The 22,808-nt window shown below is 44.8% G+C and overlaps 1 long non-coding RNA gene across 1 annotated transcript in view; it reads right to left on the bottom strand.

The window, feature by feature from the left end:
• LOC147032706 (uncharacterized) overlaps positions 1-16,904 on the bottom strand; it is a 29,654-nt gene extending 12,750 nt beyond the window's left edge. The window contains exon 1 of the long non-coding RNA XR_015055293.1: positions 16,818-16,904. This is a non-coding gene — a long non-coding RNA (uncharacterized LOC147032706). The remainder of the gene's footprint in view (positions 1-16,817) is intronic.
• Between the last annotated feature and the right edge of the window lie 5,904 nt (positions 16,905-22,808).

Raw genomic sequence — 22,808 nt, 5'->3', positions numbered from 1 at the left:
CACATTGCAGAAGCATGAGAAAAATCTGAAAACCCACTCCGTGGGAGTACCTAATGTGCAGCTTCCCTTCGCAGGGCAGCTCAATGGATGATGAGATTGGGGCAAAGCCTTCGGGGCCCCCAATCGTTGATGATCGGAGGGAAATCACGGGGTGACATTCCCGGGTCAGATTGCGGGAGAGTGTGTCGGAGTGGTGCTGAGGTGTCATCCACCAGATGGCGGTTCCTTGGGTTAACCTGAGGCGGTCCCTTCGGGTGGGTGCCTGGAATGTCCTATCCGTAAGAGAGGATGATCATCTGTCTCTGTTATCATCTGAGCTCAAACGTTTGGACATCGGGATTGCAGCACTCTCTGAGGTTCGGAGACCGCATTGCGGAGAGATCATGGCGGGTGATCACACCTACTATTGGTCTGGTCGCTCTGATGGTTACAATGCCCAAGGAGTTGCTGTAGATGTGTCCAATAAGCTGACTCCAATGATAATTGAGATAACACTGGTCCATGAGCATATTACAAGATGAAGGATTTGTCACTCCTTGGGTGCCATTTCCCTGGTCTCTGTTTATGCTCCGACTGAGGTGAGTGATCTCGCCATGAAGGATGCATTCTTTGCTACGGTCGAGTCTGTGGTTGATCAGTGCCCCAGGCCAGATACACTTCTCGTCTTAAGGAATTTCAATGCATCGACTGGAACTGATGGAGATGGTTATGAGACGTGTGTTGGTCTCCATGGGTCTGGAACTGTGAACCAGAATAGCAAGAAATCATGGACTTAGGGTGGCTGGTTCATGGTTTCAGCACCCAGAAGCTCATCGCTGGACTTGGTATTCCAACACTGGCAGTGTGGCAAAGGAGATTGACCACGTGCTTGTTGATGGTCGCTGGAGGATAATCCAGAACTGCAGGGTCTGCCAGAGTGCTCAGTTCCTCAATACTGACCACCGGCTTGTTGTAGAAACTTGAAAGTTTCACCTTAAACACAGGAGAATGGTACCATTCCAGTCTCGGCTGGATGTTGGCTAGCTCAAGGATGAGAGGGTAGCTGAGGAGTTTGCGAACAGGGTGAGTGGAGATTTGGGGGGTCTGGGTGCTTTGGTGGATCCTGAAGAGTTGTGGAGGGCCAACAAGACCACCGTCCTTGATGTTGCCGGTGGATGTCTTGTAACGCACCAGAGGGCGAAGAAGAATTTTGTCTCTCAAGGGACACTGGATTTCATAGCCCAGAATCTCAGGGCCAGGCTGAATGGCAGAGCTAAGCTGTTAAAGGAACTGAGGTGTAAAACTGTACCTGCACGAAGGTTGGACAAGGAGGCCAATGTGTAAGGAATCTGTGAGGGATAGAGCATCACCTGTGGTCAAGTGATTCTCATCCTGCTTCCAGGGGAATTCACGCATTGGGTTCGTCCAAGCCCTTTCCCTCAATGTACTGCAATTAGAGCAGAGGGTGGTGAGCTCTTGACAGAAGATCACCCTTCCTTCTTGAAGGGAAGGGTGATCGCCAAGAGCAAACAATTCCTCCAGGTGTCACAACTTTTGTTGATTACTTACAAACCCTCTGTCTGTATAAAATCAGTGTTGGAACAGACTGTGTTGCTACACCCTCTGAAGCATTATTTGGACAAGTGAATCCTCCGAGAATCCTTGGCTATCACTGGTCGGACTTTGTGTCCAATGAGTGGTTGCTGAGAGATTCAAATGAGATTTGTTACCTGCATAGTCCGTGAGCATCCGAAGTGAAGGCCCACAGGGCTGGTTACTTTGAGCGGTTGTACCAGGCTGATCCACCAGTTGTCGAGTTGGATGTCAGGGATGTTACAATCCCTGTTGCTGACCCTCCAATCAACTGTGGTCCACCTTCGTTTGTGGAAACATGGGCTGCGGTGAACCGGTTGAAATGGGGTTAAGCTCCAGGGATCTGTGGCATCCATGCTGAACTTCTCAAGGCTGGTGGAAATGCTGTACTCGTGTCATTGCATGCAGTTCTGTGCTCTGCCTGGAACACAGGCATCATCCCAACTGACTGGATGAGGGGCCTTGTTGTCCCTCGCTGGAAAGGGAAGGGTGATCGCCAAGACTACAACAACTACCGAGGGTTGACTCTGCTCCCAGTGCCGGGCAAGGTCTTTGCTCGGATAATTCTTGATTATCACCTGGGTTCGCCACCATCTGCTTGAGCACCAGCATCCAGAGCAGTCAGGCTTTACACCAGAGGTCAACGATTGACCGTATCCTTGCTCTTCGGGTCTTCACCGAATGCAGACGAGAGTTTTGGCAGGGGCTGCTTGTAGCCTATGTTGATCTCTGTAAAGCGTTCGATTCAGTGAATCCGGATGTCCTCTGGAGGATTCTTTGTCTTCATGGGGTGCCACCAAAACTGATCAATCTGATGTCTGAACTACACTCTGGTACTGAGAGCACTGTGAGATGTGGTGGTACCATCTCTGATGTATTTCCAGTTATAACTGGAGTTTGTCAGGGGTGTGCGGTGCATCGATTGGGAATGTCAAGATCTCTGACCTTGATTTCGCAGATGATGCAGTCATCTTTGAGGAAACCCTAGATATCCTTTTGGGGGCAGTGGAAGAAAATAATTATCTTAATGTACTCCAAATTGTAATTGTTGTTGGTGTATTATAAATTTAATTTTATGCTATAAGTCAAATTGCCTGTCAGCGATGCTTCCCTTTAGCCAAGAGTCTTTTTCACTAAATGTTGATAAAAGGAATGTCTTGCTATGGAACAAAGTGACCTGGGTTGATAACAGTAACTTTTTTTATGATTACATCATTTTGTTTTTCACCAAGAAGACACGTATTGCAGTTGGAGTTATTTGCCTAAGGCTGAACAGCCCCCTCCACTCTCCCATGAAAGTATATAAATACCAGAAAATGTAATCTTGTTTTCGTGCAAGCATGTGTGGATGTATACCACCACAGTGGGTTGTACTCCTTGGTACTAGCCAAGTACCAAGTATAATAAAACTCTCTGATGTGATGTGCTTTCACGTTGTGGTAGTGAATTAATCGGTGTCTCATTTGAATTACAGGATTGACATCGAGTCGGTTGAACGGTTAATTAAAAGTGATAAAAAGATAAAAAGCTACCAAATAAATTCCACAACAAATGGGGGCTCATCCGGGATGTACTAACTCCCTGCAGGCAGTCCATGGTCTGGAGGGACGGCAATCGCTTGAGCATGGTAAGCGGAGAGCGTTCGCCCTTTCCCTCTGACGACGGGGCTGTTCTTAACGGGTAACGTACATCGACAACAAAGGAAAGTACATGTCAGAGAATTTTATTGATAGAAAGAAGAGGATCCTGCGGAGAGAGTCCGTTTTAAGCAAAGGATAAGTACTATAGTTGTTTTAGACAAGTGCTGGAGGAGAAGAGGAGTTAGATAGATGGCCAGAGATGATGGCACTGCTGGGTGCGTTTCTAGAAGAGGCTTGACGAGGAGACGGAGGAGTAATTAGGTTCCTCTTGGTGATAAAGTTGGAGTGCAGAAGAAAATAGAGGCACTGCGAGGTGAATTTCCAATTCGAGGTTACCAGGAGGCCAGAGACATGCAAGCAATTGTTGCAGGGTAAATGGGAAAGGTAAACGAGCAAGGACAATGGTTAAGTGGGAAACGAATAAGTGTTATGAATATTCATTGAGTTACCTGTTTGTATTTCTGGTTTGTTGTATTGTATTGTGTGGAGGTGTTACGGATTTGTAAATGCAATGATTTGCACGAAACGTTTTGTAGGGTGCAGGAGACGATTGACCGGCTAGGAGCGCGGCTGGTGATTTGCATTGAGATGCATGTGTTGCTGAGTGAGTGGAGAAATGGAACTTGTGCGAGTCCAATATATTTCACTGCAATGAAACGTGCTCTCTTGGGATTTGGCTTTGAAAGCTTGTGGGAATGCATGTGTGACGGAAAATGGAGATAGAGATTCGTCGCCATCGTAGATTGTGAAGACTTGGTGCCCAACGTGGGGCTGTTAAATGGATGAGCTGAAATGCGCACACCGATTCCAGAGGAAAAACGATGATGACTGACTGCACGTGCTGCTAATTTACAGTGCGGGGCGGATGTCGTTTTGTGCGTTCGTTTTTTTCCGGTGTGTGTGTGTGTGTGTGTGTGTGTGTGTGTGTGTGTATGTATGTGTGTGTGTGTGTGTGTGTGTGTGTGTGTGTGTGTGTGTGTGTGTGTGTGTGTGTGTGTGTGTGTGTGTGTGTGTGTGTGTGTGTGTGTGTGTGTGTGTGTGTGAATTCACATTTTGGTGAAAATCTGAATTGAAAATGATATTTTAATAACTAAAGAAACTTCAGGCAGAGAGTTAAAGCTGCCTGGCTGTTCGTGGTTTGGTGCTGATATAAAACCCAAGTTCACGAATCTCTTTGAAATGGCTTTCTCACTGTTTCATAAACTTTGTATGCTGTTTTGGCTTTGAACACTGTACGTTGCATACATGATAAATGGATGGTCTCCTCGAAGCATCATTTGAATACCTGTTATTATAATAATAATAATAATGATAATAATATTGATGATGCATGCATGATAGTCTTGGGGTACTGTGTTGAGATGCACATGTCATGCCCGGTGACGTGTCAGAAATGTTTCCAAGATTTTGATTTGAATTGTAACCATTGTACTTAAAAGATGTGATCCAAATGTAGAAACGTGATTTGGAATGATTTTTAAAATGATTTGATGATGTTTGGCACGTGGGGCGATTCACAGATAATGCATGATGCCCTCGGATGGACGTTGAACGAGGCGTGCTATTTTTATTAGTCTGAGAATGTTAAAGTTGATAGATGAAATAATTCATGTTACCTTTTAAAATGATTGATCTGTTAATGAAGTGCATCAGGTAGTGAAGAAAATTGGGTTAAAATACAGGACAAAGAAATGTAACAAGCTCCACACTTAGCAAAATATAAAGTCTTTTGATCTGCAAGCTTGTCTGCCAAGGTCAGCTGTCGGCACGAATAGCAGAAAGCAAAACATCTCTGGTGGCTTTATATGTGCCTCTGGAGGCACCGCTGGGATATATTTGATTTGTCAGATTCATTCATGAATCATTTGTTTTAATTTGAAAATAATTTTGCTTATTGTCGCACATGCAAGACCATAAAGCTGTTTAAGCAAGATTTGACAAATGATTTGACAATTTTTATACACCTGTTTTAAAAAAAAAAAACAGAGGTTTAAACTGTATTTATTTGTTTTGATAAATGAAAATGGATTCGTAATTGAGAAGGTCAGAGGAAGTGATAGATGACTCGTGTATGTGAAGTTGGACATTGCAGCATTTTGCTGTTTTGGTGAGAGAGAAGTGGACAAGATGGACAATGTCAGAGATTTAAAATGTTGATGGAATTCTGAAGTGATCATAGAGATTGGTTAAACATTATTTTCCAAGATATTTCATTGGTTAAACAAAGAAATGGAGGCCCATCAAGTTAATTAAACAACGTTAGCATTTTGGTTTTGTTTAAACTGTTTGGAGAAATTTGTAACAATGTTATCAAAGTTCTTGTTTCAAAAATGGACACTCTGCAGCCAAGGTGTGATCTGCAGCTCGGCAACTCGGCAACTCGAAAGACGCCATGCCGACAACAACGGAATGGAACTTTCATCATGGGGGGTTTGCACAGCTGAGAGTCCGTGAAAGACTTTCAAAAGAATCACTCTGTGACGATGATGATAGCCATGCTACTCTTGTTTAATTACTCCTGTGAATTGTTTAGCAGATATGAATGTTAAATGGTAACTGTGCAAAACTGAATCGCTTTGGATTCGGTACTTGAAAGAAGTAGCTCACTTTTATATTTTTGTATAGATGATGGAATATTTTTGGTGAAAAAATATTGATTGCAAATTGGAACCCTGATAGAGACTGTTGCCCTTTCTACATGGAAACAGTAAATGAGATGAATGTTTTGAGTGTACATATAACTGAGATTTTTGTATATTTTAGCATGTCGTTTAGGGAAATAATAAGGAAAGAGATAAAATATTGATAATGCAAGTTGAATGCTTCTGCAAGAACTTTGTCAGTCTTGTTGAAATACATGAGCTCATGACGTTTACTGATGGCATCTTTAATTGATGTTAACCTTGATTATGTTTGTTTCGGAGTGTTGAGAGCAGTTGAACCATGCAATGTACGATTTCGTCTCGTGAAGCTTTGGAAAGAACTTCCAGCGAAAGATTGGACGATGGGGAGAACCCAGATTTTAGTGATTGGGCATTCAACACATGATCATGAAACTACCCCCTTCCTGAGGAGATAAGATAAGCAATGTGAAAAAAACCCACTGAGGAGAAGGTTGGACAAGTCAAACCACTGCAAAGCAAAGACTTCACGTCGCCGTTGTGTGGTGCAAGCGTGGAGGAATGGCCTCAACCACACTCGCGGATTGCTGCTCTGCAAATACATCGTGAACTTGCTGTGGTTGCTTCAATGCGCGACGAAGGCCCTGAAGGTCCACACGGCGAGTCCTCTGCAACATGTGTTCAATGGTGCGGGTGGGGCTCGTTCTGCCATCACGACTGCATCTAACGTGCACAGCTCATTAGGAGAATCAAACCTGATTGCAGAAACTGCTGCTGCAGGGCCCCAGGCTCTGTTGAGGCTTGATCTCTGTTTACCACTCGGGTCCTTTTAATCTCCTTCAACCCAGTGTCGGGCCCAAGCTCGTACCTGCCAAGATCTACCTTCTCTTCAGCTCAAGGAGTGCTTCGACTGTGTTTCCCGTTGGGTGTTCTATCTACACCCTGACCTGTTTATCTTCTGACTTCGGGTAGCATGTTTTCAATGTGTGACACATGCTGATAAACAGGCCATAAAATTAAATGGAAATGCACTCACTCACCTGGCTGGGACACCATTGAAATGGTCGTTATCCAGCATTCTTCTGATATGAGCACTCGCTGCCATTGTTGACTGAACTTGTGGAATGTATTTTTCTCCTCCAGGAACGGGTATGGTGATCATGTGTAATATGATTATTCTAAATTTTCCTTATAAGGAAAAAAGGGGGGAACTGTGGAAGAAAATAATTATATTAATGTACTCCAAATTGTTGTTAGTGTTTTATAAATTTAATTTTATGCTATAAGTCGAATTGGCTGTCAGTGATGCTTCCCTTTAGCCAAGAGACTTTTTCACTAAATGTTGATAAAAGGAATGTCTTACTATTATATGGAACAAAGTGACCTGGGTTGATAACAGTAACGTTTGTTATGATTCCATCATTTTGTTTTTCACCAAGAAGACACGTATTGCAGTTGGAGTTATTTGCCTTAGGCTAAACAGCCCCGTCCACTCTCCCATGAAAGTATATAAATACCAGAAAATGTAATCTTGTTTTAGTGCAAGCACGTGTGGATGTATACCACCACAGTGGGTTGTACTCCTTGGTACAAGCCAAGTACCAAGTATAATAAAACTCTCTGAAGCGATGTACTTTCACGTTGTAGAAGTAAATTAATCGGTGTCTTTCATTTGAATAACAGGATTTACATCGAGTCGGTTAAACGGTTAATTAAAAGTGATAAAAAAAATAAAACTCTACCAAATAAATTCCACAACAGGGCCCTCGAGGTGCTGAATGAGAAGTCGGAGCCGCTGGGATATATGGGTTTCCTGGGTCAAAACTAAGATCCAGGCTTTCAATGACATCTTGGATAATGCTATCCTGTCTGCACCTGTTTGTGGTGAGGATGTTGCGGAGAGATTCACTTACCTTGGCAGTGATATTCATGTCTCTGCTGGCTGTGAGCCAAAGATCAACAGATGTCTGGGTCGGGCCTGGGGAGTCATGGATTTGCATTCACGAGATCATGGGGTGTGGCGCTGCCGGTACCTGTGTGTGAGGACGAAAGTCTGAGTCTTCAGTTCTTTGGTGCTTCCAGTCTTGCTCTATGGATGTGAGACTTGGACACTGACCAAGGATCTGAGACGGAGACTTAATTCCTTTGGTACCAGGTCTCTTCGGAGAATCCTTGGCTATCACTGGTCGGACTTTGTGTCTAATGAGTGCTTGCTGAGAGAGATTCAAATGAGATTTGTCACCTGCTTAGTCTGTGAGCGTCAGCTGTGGCTGTATGGACATGTGGCTCATTTTCCTGACTCTGATTCTGCTCACCAGATTCTCTCGGTGAGGGAGCCTTGTGAGTGGAGGAGGCCAATGGGCCGACCATGTGCCTCATGGTTGCAACAGGTTGATTAGCATCTCAAGTAGAAGGGGATGGGCCAGGCATCTGCCTGGAGGATGGCCAGACGGAGGCCCCTGGAATACCGTCGGAAAGTGGACGCAGAAACTCGCTGCTCTGGCGCATGCTCCCATATCTGGCCTAACCTGAGCTCTCCTTCGCCTCTCAGCACAGCCCTCTCTTCACTGCACCTCGTTTGCTGTCACTGCATCTACACTTGGGGTTGTTGTGCGACAGACTTTCTTCTGGACCAGTGCGGAGCACACGTTTACAGGAGCCCCGGCAAAGTGATAAAGCAGGAGATAATGTGCCGACTCTTAAGGTGGGATCGTTAAAGCAGAGCGTCCCCCAAAGCATACTGGATTGTGCGGTCGGCTGACCATGCCAGGTTTTGCGAGGCCATTAGTCTTCATCTGCTTTCCTTCCTTCTGGCTATCCCAATCTTCATCGGGTGTGTGTGTGTGTGTGTGTGTGTGTGTGTGTGTGTGTGTGTGTGTGTGTGTGTGTGTGTGTGTGTGTGTGTGTGTGTGTGTGTGTGTGTGTGTGTATGTGTGTGTGTGTGTGGTGGCGCCTGTCATAGCATAAGCTAAGATTGTAGAAGATATAACGGGATAAATTTGCTCTGTGTCTGCTTTTGAAAATTGCTTGCCTTTTGTTGCACCCCACAAATTCCTTGCTATCTCTGCTGTACATACCAATAAACCCCATTCAAAGTGCCACATACCTTTCCTCACTTGATTGTAAATAATTGCTTTGTGTAGAAATGTTCCCAGCTCGTTTTCATCTTTTCCTTCATTAGTCCAGCATGGTCCGTATCCTAGCCTAGCCGGGACGTTATCCCCAACGATCTGTTTTCGAGCCGGTACATCCTTGACAGTTATGCTCAGCTGCATCTGATCCAGTCAGGCGATCCGGTTTGAAGAAAGCATACCGAGGGCATGTTCCCCGATAATTAGATTACGTGACCATTAGGTAACCAGTTTCCATTATACGGAGGACCCTAAGTCACGTGGTTGAGTTATTGGCATTTACGGTTGATTAGCGACCCACCACGTCACGGAGTTATCCGTGTGCGACGGGCTGCAATTCCGGAGAGTCTGGTGGGAACCCGAGATAGCTTTCGCCAAATCATGGTCTTCTCGACCCCGACCCCAGGTCCACAACATGTATATACATATGTATGTATGTATGTATATATATATATATATATATATATATATATATATATATACACTAGCATATACCCGTGCTCCGCACAGAGTTGAATGGGTGGCAAAAGTTGGATGAGGCATAATATTTGATGTTATGGGAAGCTGGGGAGGGTGTCATTCGGGATGTGATGCACTATGGTTACCTGTCAGTTTTCTAAAGGACCTCCCTGTAAATGACATTTTGGGTGAGTGTCTTGGTGCTGAATAGTCATTGTGAGGAATTATTGTCCACTTTGATAGATATATAGGAGTAACCTCTTGCACGTGAAAATGCAACCTATAGTTGGCCATGGGAGAACACAGGGGCTGGGAGGTATATTCCGAGTTTGTCAAATGTTTGGCCCTGGGATTTGTTTATGGTCATCGAGTCTGCGAGTCTGACTGGAAATTGCATCCTCTGCAGTGTGACTGGAAGGTTGGCGTCTGATGGGGCAAGTTTAACATGATGTAGGCCTCGCCCTCGACTGAACAGGAGCAGTGGAGGGTGACCGAGAATCAGAATGCAAATGTCAATGAACGGCACTTTTTGTCGCACATCCGACGATTGAACACCGCTGTATGCTTTAATTTGAAGATCACACATGCAAGACATAACACAGGTAATGATGGCAGTTGAGAAACGTCAAATTACGCGCAGACGTTAACAGAAATAATATATTTTTTCAATAAATCTTTTCTTTAAATACAATGTTTCTTGTGACATTTTTTGTGTCAAATTCACCTTCTGAGGTAGTCAGCATGTGCAGAAGAGGGTTTGCATTGCAGACGTTGTTTTCGAGGAGTGGCATTACGCCTCTCGGTGGTGACGGTCTGTCGATGACAGACCAAATGACGTCAGCGAATGACCGATGATGTCATGACGGAATTACGCCTCTCAGTGGTGACGTCACATGTTGCCATGCAAACGAACGTAAAGATTAGAAAATCGCCGCAAATTCCCAAACGTGTCCGTCTGGTGCGATCTCACATAGCCCATGCTGTTCATTAGACCACAGAGTACCCGCATGCCGAAAGTGGCGACAATCCGTCCGGCAGTTTTGGAGAAGATACGTCAAATTACACGCAGACGTTAACAGAAATAATTTATATATGTATGTGTATGTGTATGTATGTGTATGTGAAGGATGTATATATATATAGCCTGGTGTTAGCTCAGTGGTTAGGGTGGCGGCTTGGGATCCGAGGGTCCTGAATTCAAGTCTCGTTACCCGCTGGATTAATTCACCAGGGGTTGACTCAGCCTGCCATCCTTCCAAGGTCGGCAAAATGAGTACCAGATTGCTGGGATGACTGAGTCATTCAAGTATCCTGTGTCAGAGTGGCGACCTGTCCAGGATTGTGCCCAATAGCCAAGGAGACTGCTTTGGCAGCACCAACGCTCTGTACAGAATATGGTCCCAATGGACATATATATATATATATATATATATATATATATATATATATATATATATATATATATGTATATATATGTTTCTTCTTCTTCTTCTTCTTTCGGCTGCTCCCGTTAGGGGTCGCCACAGCGGATCATCCGTATGATCCGCATAGTGATTTGGCACAGGTTTTATGCCAGATGCCCTTCCTGACGCAACCCGAGTCGCCTCTTACGACACAGGGATATGGTAAACCTATTTTAACCGGGGCATACACCGGGCCCAGTACACTGGTACTCACTTCGCCGACCTCGGAAGGATGACAGGCTGAGTCAACCTCCTGGTGTGTATTAATTCAAGCGTCCAACGGGGCTTGAACTCAGGACATTTTGGATCCCAAGCCGCTACCCTAACCACTACGCCAACACCAGGTGTGTATATATATATATATATATATATATATATATATATATATATATATATATATATATATATATATATATATATATATATATATATATATATATATATATATATATATATATATATATATATATATATATATATATATATATATATATATATATATATTGGTTTGCCATTGGAGAGTTTTTAGTCAATCAGGCTCTTCTGATGTGTTTGGTAACCATACTGTTTTGTTTGTTGGATATATGGAGGAATTTTATCATGAAGATATGATAGGATGGTATAGCATAGCATGGTCCGTGGATGAGTCGGAGACATCTCAATGTTAATTAAGGAAAACTGTGAGCATAAGTTCTTACATGTCACCGCATGGGGGGTGGTGCTGTGTTAACTCGGCAGGGTTTCAGACTAGTTCTCCCAGTATGTGATTGCCCCACCCGTGACCCTTTCCTACATTTTTGCATTTACAAAGCCGGCCATAACAAGACCACGTTTTACAACAACAGCTGACCCGGCTGCCGACGGAGCCAAACGTTTCCGAGCTCGCAAAAACTCCACCTTCCTGGCTTCGTACCAGCAGGCCACGCCCCCGGGGCTAATGATTGATCAGTGTGATGTAAGAGAGGATGAGAGTGTGAAGACGGTGGTCAGAATACATGGGACCTCTCTGGCTTCTCCTCGTGACGGTCAAGAAGGCTGCACGATTGTCGTTGTTCCTGCTGTGCGATTTTGCTCGTCTGCTGGAACAGGATGCTGGCCGTTGCCTGTTCGGCTGAGATGAAGTTTGTACGCGTTGAGGAGGAAAGAAAGAGAAGGGGCGAGAGAAACAAGAGGGTCATTGGAAGAAAAGTGGGAGACTCGACATGGTCAAGAAGGCAACGCAATTTTTGTTGTTCGTGCTGTTGTGAATTTGTTCACATATTGAAATAAGATGCTTGCCATTGACTGTTCGGCTGGGTCGCGAAGTTTTACATTTCTTGGAAGAATAAGAGTGCATCTCTTGGCCTTGTCTCTGAGCCGCAACAATCGCCTTGTTGTATGATGAAGGAGAAAGGCGATGCCATTTGGTGTATGTGGACCTGGAACTTGGAGGGAGTGGTGAGGCAATCTCGATCATGGAGAAAATGTACGGCGGTTCGATGGCCCTGGCATTGAAGACCATCCATGCGAATCTCACGTACGTGACCGCGAGGAGCGATTTGGCGCCATTTTGCTGTTCGTTTCCCACGCTGTGGCCCTGCGGTTTTGAGGATCACCAGGCTCCTAAAATATCATCTCTAGACACCCAGCGAAGTGCCAGCACAAAGGGAGGATTTTCTTTTCGTTTTGCTGTTCCCTTGTCTGTTTTTTTGACTGAGTGGGGGCATTTCAAATTAGGTTTTAGTTTACGTCTTGTTTCATTACCTCACACTTTGATTTATTTTCATTATCACTCGTTGAGTTATTTTCATGATAAATCATTGAATTATTTTTATTAAATCATAATTTGTTGAATTAATTGTGTTTGTCGACTTGTTGTGGATTCGAGGATAAACCCATGTGCTTCCGTCTGGTGCACATCCCCCGTGTGCCATGATATCCCAGGATCTTGGCTGTTCACCTCCAAGTAGAACCATTCGGCTATCTGTCCAGGTCGGTGTTAACTGGCTGGACACGGCAATACGGCTTGAGTGCCGCCAGATGCATGCTGAGTTTTCTGGTACTGCCTGCAATTTCTACTTTTCCAGATGGAACATTTTCCTCGACAATTAATTGTACTTGTCGTTGATGTTATTGATTTAAATTGTTATTGGTGATGGTTACTTGAAGTTTGTTATTGTTGTTATTGTTATTGTTATTACAGATTTAAGTTGTTATTGTTGATGGTTACCCAACGAGAGGAGATCGAGAGACTGAGACGACGACCGCAGTCCACTACAACTGGACCAAGTCGAGCCACAAGAGGTGTGGCCTTTGCTACTGGCCAAGTAACTACTACAAAAGACCATTGTGGTGGACATCTCCAATGAACCGAAGGTCAGGAAACTGTGTGGGCAACCCGAGACCACTCAAGACCTGTCGGTGTTTGACTAGATTAAGGAAATTATCTCAATCTTGCGTGTGCATTCAATGTCAGAACAACAATGAGCTGACTTTGTGTTTTCTAATTTGGAAGGCAGTGCACAAGAGGAAATAAGGTCTGGACCTAAGGATGTTCGTCATTATCCTGAAACCATCTTTGAAGTTTTGCGAAATGTGTTTGGGGATGGGAGTTCTGTTTCACTCAATCACCTTCAAAGATCAATTTTTGAGAGGAAGCAGGGTAATAGTGAGACTTTGTGGGAACAGTCGAATGCTTAATGGGGTTGACAGATAGAATCTCTAAGAAACGTCCTCAATCTGAACAGGACAGTAATAGAATGCTTTGCGAGCAATTTTCTGAGAATGTTAGGGACAGTATGTTGAGGAAGGAACTGACGAAGCTGTTGCGTGACAAGCCAGATATTCCGTTTTTTGAGCTGCAGGAAGAAGTGGTAAAATGGGCCAAGGAAGACGTCACTCACCTAAGTAGTAAGTTACAAAGCATGTTTGAGCTGACCGCCAAGAGTATATGTCAGGCAGCTTGTGCGAATCCTCCCAGAAAGGACGTGAAGATTGACGAACTGGTCACTGCTTTACATGAACAGCAGAAGCAGATGAATGAGCTGATAAAAGTAATTAAGCCTGCTTTATCACCAGGTAATGATCGGAATTACTCACGTGGTAAGAGTTCCGTTATATGTTACAACTGTTATAAAAGAGGTCATATTGCTCGAAATTGTCCCGAACCATCTCATCATGAGATGAAGCCTTCACAGGAAAAGTGTTTTGAGGTCTCAGGATCTTCGGAAAACTCCAAACGCCAATCATTTTGAGTCAAGTGATGAGTCGGGAAAACAGCGGCTCACCATCAGAGAAAAATCGAAATGTTTAACCGCACTGTCTGCCAATGTCCAACTGTTAACACATGCATGGATGGTGTCGAAGTTCCATATCTGTTATGCACACTCACACTACAAACGTTAGAGGCTGTCCAGGGCTCAGTGACGATCCTGTAAAGAGCCCTCAGAACAAAAACCCTGACAACAACACAAATCACGATCCTTCGCCAAAATGAAGGTGGATACAAGGAGGACTCTGTTCCACCTCCTGAAACCCGAATGATGGAGATAACAATCAATGACACACACATTCATGCACTCGCATGTGCACACACACACACACACACACACACACACACACACACACACACACACACACACACACACACACACACACACACACACACACACTTTGTGTCTTGTGTAGGGACAACCATTATTCAAAAACAGATGGAGATGGAACAATTGCTGAGACAGTTTTGTGTTGGAATGGCTCATTGACAGGAAAAGAAACCATTATTCAAAGAAACTCTCTTTTTTGTTATGTTATTGTTTGAGATGTGGTTGGTGTTGCATCGGTTTTATTTATTTTTGATGTTTTATGCATTTTAAAGTATTTTCAAGTACAATTCTATTGTTTTTCTTGATACTGTTACGGCTGTGGAAATTCGCAATACATCATAAAGGGTCCTCAGGTGAGATATATTGATAAGTTCATGTGTAGTTAGCCCACACCTGTTGTTTCGAGGGAATATGTGTGATTCATCCGGGCTGCGACACTTTGAGTTAGCCATTTTTCTTTCTCTATCGTTATTTTGGACCATTAAGCCACCAACAACTCAAACACCGCCACCTTCGCCTCTTTACCTCCACAACTCCATCCCGCAAACATCGCTTCACCGCCATTCCCAAACGACGCCCGCCAACCAACAAACCACCACAGCAAATCCCCCACCACCTTCGCCTTTCTGCTTCCACAACCATTGACCCCACCACCAGTCAACACCGAACGTCGTACTGTCCGAAGCCGTTCGGTGATTGCTGCCGAACGCAGCAAGCCGGAGTGCAATGGATTCCTTACGGGAGAGAAATTCGGATCAGGGGAGGTTCACGCCCCTTTTCCTCCGTCCAATGGGCGAGCGTCGGGCGGTGTGGCCCCGCCTCCAATCGCGTTTTGATCCTAAAATCTGCATACAGGCTCCTCCCCCGGTCTATAAAAAACGCGAGTCTGTGTGGAACTCGTTGTAGTGTGGGGGTCGTTTTTCTCATCGTTGGTGTTGTCTCGTCGCTGGGCTCGTCTCGTCGTTGGTGTCGTCTCGTCGCTGGATTCGAGCCAACTTCGCTTTCACAATCGACCAAGCCAGCCAGCCATTCCCCTCGCTCGACCCTGAGCATCAACAATTCCCCCCCCCCATCTGCGCTGAGATAGTGCCGGTGGCCCCGTTCATTCCCCACCCTAACCGTGGTGCCGACCAAACCGTGCTTGCGCGGAGCACGCCGGAGAGGGCTCATCGACCACGCCAGGGGCACGGAGTCGGGTAGCAACTGCGCTGATATTGCGGCTTGCCTGCAATCGCATCACGAGGACGCGGGTAAGACCTTTTCGGTCTCGTGGACCTGGCCACTCCTCCAGGTTCCGCGCACATTTGGTCCACGGACCCCGTCTCCCTCCCTGCCTATGGGGAGGTCTTTCCTGTTTATTTTGAATGAATGATGTGGCATCGAGTCCTGACAAGTATAATTGTTTAAGTGTTGTTACTAATTATAGTCGGTAGTAGTGCTTTTGCTTTTGTTGCATTTTGCTTTTGCTGCACATTGCATTACTACCTTACGTGCGTGTGCTGTGTGTGTGAAATTAAGGTGCTTGCTTGTTGAACTGTTTCCCGTTTCGCTGCGTCCATTCCTTTGTTTGAATTTCCATCTTGCATCATGTAAGGGATTGATAGTGGGTGTAAGTTCCCGATAAATGATCTGAACCGTCAAGGTCGACGATAACTCCGCTCGGTTATCCCTGCAGCACGGAACGAGCCACTAAAGTGGTTCGTGTCCAGAGTCGACCTGCGGCGTGGTACAACTCCTCGGTACGCTACCCGCGCGGGTACTTAGGTAAATCAACCATTCGGCGATCGGACCCTATTTCGCGTGGGTAGAATGCGGACTGAGTTGTGGTGAGGTTAAACCCCCACCCGTGACTAGCTCCCGGAGTTGTTCCGAGAGGGTCACGACTGAATTGTCCGTTCCGGTGGGCGACGCGTCACGATTCGAGTTACGTGGCCGATCGCACGCTGGACGGGCCAAAATTCGGAACAATACTATGGAGCTTTTTATCTTTCTTTGACATGTAAAGTTTCCATTCTTGTTTTTAAGTGGATAATACATTTAAATTTAAATTGAAGGTCAAGATACAAAAAAAAAAACAACCACTAAACAATATTGCAGTGGAAACACTAATAATGATGCATCAGTCAAGAACGTCTAATCGGAATCGACTTTTTTGATAGGTGTCCATGAAAACACCAATAATATTTATTCCTCAATTGATGACAAAAATCTGTTGTGAGGAAATGCAAATACAACAATAACGATGATTCTTTTCCTGTCATTGAGTCATTCCAACACAAAACTGTCTCAGCAATTATAAATTAGTGTCCCAAATAAACGTAGCCATCTCTTCTCATCCCTGTATTCTTACCTTCAGACTTCCGAGGGCTGAAAAAGCGGAAAATGTGATGAAAGAACCGCCTCAGAGGTCCACGACGTTTTTTGGACTTCTTTTCCTGTAAAAGAAACCGATTATATGGGGCCATATTTCATATATAATATAATTTCATATTATATGGGGCCATATTTCAAATATAATATAATTTCATATTATATGGGGCCATATTTCAAATATAATAGAATTTCATATTATATGTGGCCATATTTCAAATATAATATAATTTCATATTATATGGGGCCATATTTCAAATATAATATAATTTCATATTATATGGGGCCATATTTCAAATATAATATAATTTCATATTATATGGGGCCATATTTCAAAAATAATATAATTTCATATTATATGGGGCCATATTTCAAATATAATATAATTTCATATTATATGGGGCCATATTTCAAATATAATATAATTTCATATTATATGTGGCCATATTTCAAGTATAATATAATTACATATTATATGGGGCCATATTTCAAATATAATATAATTTCATATCATATGGGGCCGTATTTCAAATATAATATAATTTCATATTATATGGGGCCCAAGAGAACGATAAAATTAATTGTAATCTTTGTGATAATCATCATGAGTATCGAAAATCTCAAGATATAGTTGTCATAAAAACTTCAACGTCGTTGATGATTGTACAAACGAAAAACAAAAAACTGGTCATGGATCCTTCGTCCTGGCCTTACACAATTAAGGAAATAAAATCCCAACTGTGTTTATCATACTTTCACACACCTCGTGAATCAATGATGAGAATGCTAATTTATCGATTTAATCCAGCTCAATTCTACAGATCTACACGACCAGTCAAAAGTTTAGAACACCTCCATTTTTCCAGTTTTTACTGAAATTTAAGCAGTTCAAGTCCAGTGAATAACCTTAAATGGTACAAAACTAAGTTAAGTGGTAAACTGCCAGAGGTTAAAAAAAAGTTTAGGTTTCCAAAAACTGAAAAGTAATGTAAATTTCAGAGTTGTTAAGAAAGGCCTTTTTCAGGGAACAAGTAATGGGTTAGCAACTGCAGCTGTTCTGCAGCAATAGAAGTAAATTAAGCCTTGAAAGTTGATGCAAACAATTCCTCCAGGTGTCCCAACTTTTATTGATTACTTACAAACCCTCTGTCTGTATAAAATCAGTGTTGGAACAGACTGTGTTGCTACACCGTCTGAAGCATTATTTGGACAATATTGCACTGCAGGAAGTAGTATATTGTTATCATAATGGTGAGAAAAAGACAATTAACAAAGGAAGACAGACAGACCTTGAAACCCTTAAAAGTGTAGGTCTTTCCTTTGGAGAATTTGCAAAGTAAGCCAAGGTGTCGGTGAGTACAGTTTCCCACACCATCAAAAGGCACTTGGAAACTGGAGGAAACTCTGACAGGAAGAGGGGGCTCACTTTCAACTGTGAAGAGAAGACTTCGAGCTGCAGGTTTGACAGGTCGAGTGGCAGTAAGAAAGCCATTGCTAACATGCCAAAATAAGAAAAAGAGGCTTGCCTGGACCATGAAGTACCACCAGTGGACTACTGAAAACTGGAAGGTCTTCAAATCAAAATTTGAAATCTTTGGTTCATCACGCAGGGTTTTTGTACACCGTCGAGTAGGTGAAAGGATGGTTCCTCAGTGTGTGACACCAACTGTCAAACATGGAGGAGGAAGCGTGATGATCTGGGGCTCTTTTGCTCGATCCAGAGTCAGTGACTTGCACAGAGTGACTGGCACCCTGAACCAAAAGGGCTACCACAGCATTTTGCAGCACCATGCAATACCCTCTGGTTGGCTAGGTGTGGGTACCTCTCTCACCTGCCATGGCACCTCAGCAAAAGCTTTCTGCGACTCATTGGGACTGACTCAATCGGTCAACTTCCCGACCCAGATCTCAACCAATGGTACTCCATCTCTTCTGGATCTGATTTTGACAAATTTCCCTGACAATATCTGCTGCTCTTCCTTCGCTCCAATTGGTTCTTCTGACCACGTCCTTGTCAAAGTGGACATCTCTCTGGCTGTTATCAGAGAACCACCTCACCGCCGTCGAGTCTGGCATTTCACTCAAGCCGACTGGCAGGGTCTCCGAGCAGCCATCAAACTTACAGACTGGTCTCCTATCACTACTTTCTCAAACATCAACTCATCCTGGGAATTCTTTCAAAGAAACTTGCTCTCCCTCATGCACAGATTTATCCCCTCTCGTGTTCAGTTGTCTTACCCTTCCTCCCGCCCTTGGTTTACTGAAGCTTGTGGCGAGGCAGTTGTCCTGAAACAACTTGCCTTTGCCTCATGGAAAGCAAACCCAACTGAGGGCAATCTCAGTTCTTTCCACAAAGCTCGGAACAAGTGTGTATCTACCCTCAGGAGAGCCAGAAAACAACATCTTTTTCATCTCAAGTCTGAACTCTCAAACCTCTCTCCCTCCTCAAAATCCTGGTGGCGTTTAATCAAATCTGTTTCTGGTGTATGTTTCCCCTCCCTTACCTCAAATGGCCGCACTGCTGATTCCACACGTGATAAAGCTGAATGTCTAAACTCGGTGTTTGCAGCTAAATCTTGTGTCCTAAACCCATCACTATCTCTACCCACTTTACCCAGTCGCACCCAACTGTCCCTGGACTCTGTATCCTTTTCTCCTGACAAGGTGGAGAGCTTGCTTTCAAACCTCGAGTCAGATTCTGCAACCGGTCCAGACGGCATCAGCCCACGTGTCCTCAAAGCCTGCTCTTCTGCTCTTGCTCACCCTCTCTCTGTTCAATTCACCCTCTCATTTGCCCAAGGTCATCTGCCATCTGCTTGGAAATCTGCTAACATCACTGCCCTGCATAAAAAAGGTGCAAAAACAGATCCCTATAACTACAGACCAATCAGCCTTCTCCCAATCATCAGCAAGGTGATGGAATCCATCATCGCTTCAGATATGAAATCCTTCCTCTTCTCCAATGGCTTGATTTCCAATCATCAATTTGGTTTCAGACCAGGTCACTCTACCCTGGATATGCTGCTTCTGCTCTCCCATCAATGGATGGAGGTGTTCAATGCCAGACAGGAAATCCGAGCCGTATCCCTGGACATATCACGTGCTTTTGACACAGTCTGGTACCCTGCCCTACTCACCAAACTCTCTTCCCATGGTATTCAAGGCCATCTCCACTCATGGCTTGCAGACTTCCTCTCCTGTCGCAGTCAACGTGTGGCCCTAAATGGAGTTCTTTCATCCCCTCTTCCTGTGCAGGCTGGAGTCCCTCAAGGTAGCGTTCTGGGCCCTGTTCTTTTTCTGGTTTTCATCAATGATCTCTCGGACTCTCTGGAAAATCCTCTATTTCTCTTTGCCGACGACTCCACCATATGCCGTACCATCTGTCATCCCTCAGACCGGCAAGCAGCAGCTTCTTCGCTCACTGCAGATCTGGATAAAATCACAAACTGGTCCAACACGTGGAACATGTCTTTCAATCCAGACAAATCTCACACTCTCACTATGTCTCTTCGAAAGGACCGTTTCCAAAACCCCCCATCCACTTTCTCAACAATCCTCTGGAAGAAGTCTTTTCTTTCAAGCTTCTAGGTCTCACTATCTGCCATGACCTTTCCTGGGAAAGTCACATTTACAACCTCGCCTCAAAAGCCAGTCGCCGACTGGGAATCCTCCGTCGTGCTAAGTCCTTCCTCGGCCCTCTTGAGCTCCTGACCACTTACAAAGCTTTTGTCCGTAGCCTGATGGAGTACTGCTCTCCCCTCTGGGCTGGTGCTCCTGCCTCCCACCTTTCTCGGCTTCACGCTGTCGAAACCAGGGCATTTAAGATCATCGGCATCTCCCGCAATGAAGCTGAGTCTTTGGGCCTCTCACTCAATCACCGCAGGTTGGTCGGTGGTCTTTCTGTCTTCTACCGACTCCTCTCCAGCCTTGCCCCCCTGCTCTCTCTGCGATTTGTCCCCACCACATTTCCACAGGGCGCTCAAGGTCCGCCAACAACCCCCTTCTGGTAAAACTACCAAAATCACGAATCACTGCTCATCTCCACTCTTTCATTCCTCTTTTTTCCCGCCTTTGGAATAAACTTCCTCACTCTATTCTTTCCCATTCTTCCCTCCAGGCTTTCAAAACAGCTGTTCACCACCACCTCTTATCTTCCCCCATCCAAATCCTCGATCTTTTCTACCCCCGATAATCCACCCAAGCCCACTTCCTTCAATTCTCCTGCTTTCCTTCCTGAAAGTCCCTGAAATGTCCATCTTCTCTTCGCCATGTTCCCCGTCCCATCCCCATCCCTCTCCCTTCCACAGTTCACCTAATGTGTCTGTTCCCCACTGTTTTGTCCCTTCCACTCCCGCCTCTCTTGTCTCATGCCTCCTTGCTGTGAGTTGTGTGTTCGCTCTCATACGAGCCTCGACCAAGGTATACAAAAAAAAAAAAATGATCTCTCCGACTCTGGAAAATCCTCTATATCTCTGTGCTGATGACTCCACCCTCTGCCAAACCATTGGTCATCCCTCAGACCGGCAAGCAGCAGCTTCTTCGTTCACTGCAGATCTGGAAAAAAATCACAAACTGGTCCAACACGTGGAACATGTCTTTCAATCCAGACAAATCTCACACTCTCACTATGTCTCTTCGAAAGGACCGTTTACAAAACCCCCCCATCCACTTTCTCAACAATCCTCTGGAAGAAGTGCTTTCTTTCAAGCTTCTGGGTCTCACTATATGCCATGACCTTTCATGGGAAAGCCACATTTCAAACCTCGCCTCCAAAGCCAGTCACCGACTGGGAATCCTCCGTCATGCAAAGTCCTTCCTCGGCCCACCTGAGCCCCTGACCACTTACAAAGCTTTTGTCCACAGCCTGATGGAGTACTGCTCTCCCCTCTGGGCTGGTGCTCCTGCCTCCCACCTTTCTCGGCTTCACGCTGTAGAAACCAAAGCATTTCGGATCATTGGCATCTCCCGCAATGAGGCTGAGTCTTTGGGCCTCTCACTCAATCACCGCAGGTTGGTCGGTGGTCTTTCTGTCTTCTACCGTCTCTTCTCCAGCCTCGCACCCCCTGCTCTCTCTGCGATTTGTCCCCACCACATTTCCTCAGGGCGCTCAAGGTCTGCCAACAACCCCCTTCTGTTAAAACTACCAAAATCACGAATCACAGCTCACCTTCACTCTTTCATTGCTATTTTTTTCCCGACTTTGGAATAAACTCCCTCACTCTATTCATTCCCATTCTTCCCTCCAGGCCATCAAAGCTGCTGTTCACCACCACCTCTTATCATCTCCCATCCAAATCCTCTATCTTTTCTACCCCCGTTAATCCACCCAAGCCCACTTCCTTCAAATTCCCTGCTTTCCTTCCTGAAAGTCCCTGTAATGTCCATCTTCTATTCCCCATGTTCCCCGTCCCATCCCTCTCCCTTACACAGATCTCCGAATGTCTCTGTTCCCCACTGTTTTGTCCTTCCCACTCCCTTCCCTCTTGTCTCATGCCCTCCTTGCTGTGCGTTGTGTGCTCGCTCTCACACGAGCCTCGACAAGGTATACAAAAAAAAATTCTGCTCTGTGTCTTCTTTCTTTGTAAATAATAATTGCATTCCTTTTTCTGCACCCACGAATCCCTTTGCTTTCCCTGCTATACATAATGGTGAATGAACCCTACGATTGTGCCACGTAACTTTCCTCATCCTCGCTTGTAATAAATTGCTTGTGGTAGAAATGAACCCTGCCTGGTTCGTCTTTTCCTTTTTTTCCTGTTTCGCCTTAGTTGATCCGGGAAGTTCTACCCCACCGAATTTGCTATTTTTAGCCAGCGCACACTCACTTATCGACGGCAGTAATCAGAGTGTGCACTGAGGGTACGAGATCCCAATTGACTCGGCCATCCACAGGTAAGAAATCATGCGAAGTCGTGTTACCCTGCCCGGATTGGCAGTGCCAATCAGCATTCGTGGTTGTTTAGCAACCTGC

This window comes from Eptatretus burgeri, chromosome 2, assembly GCF_056783735.1.
Source record: "Eptatretus burgeri isolate ZD-2024b chromosome 2, Ebu_testis_v1, whole genome shotgun sequence".
In the NCBI taxonomy this organism is placed as follows: Eukaryota; Metazoa; Chordata; class Myxini; order Myxiniformes; family Myxinidae; genus Eptatretus; species Eptatretus burgeri.
This window is presented reverse-complemented; position numbering and strand designations above follow the sequence as displayed.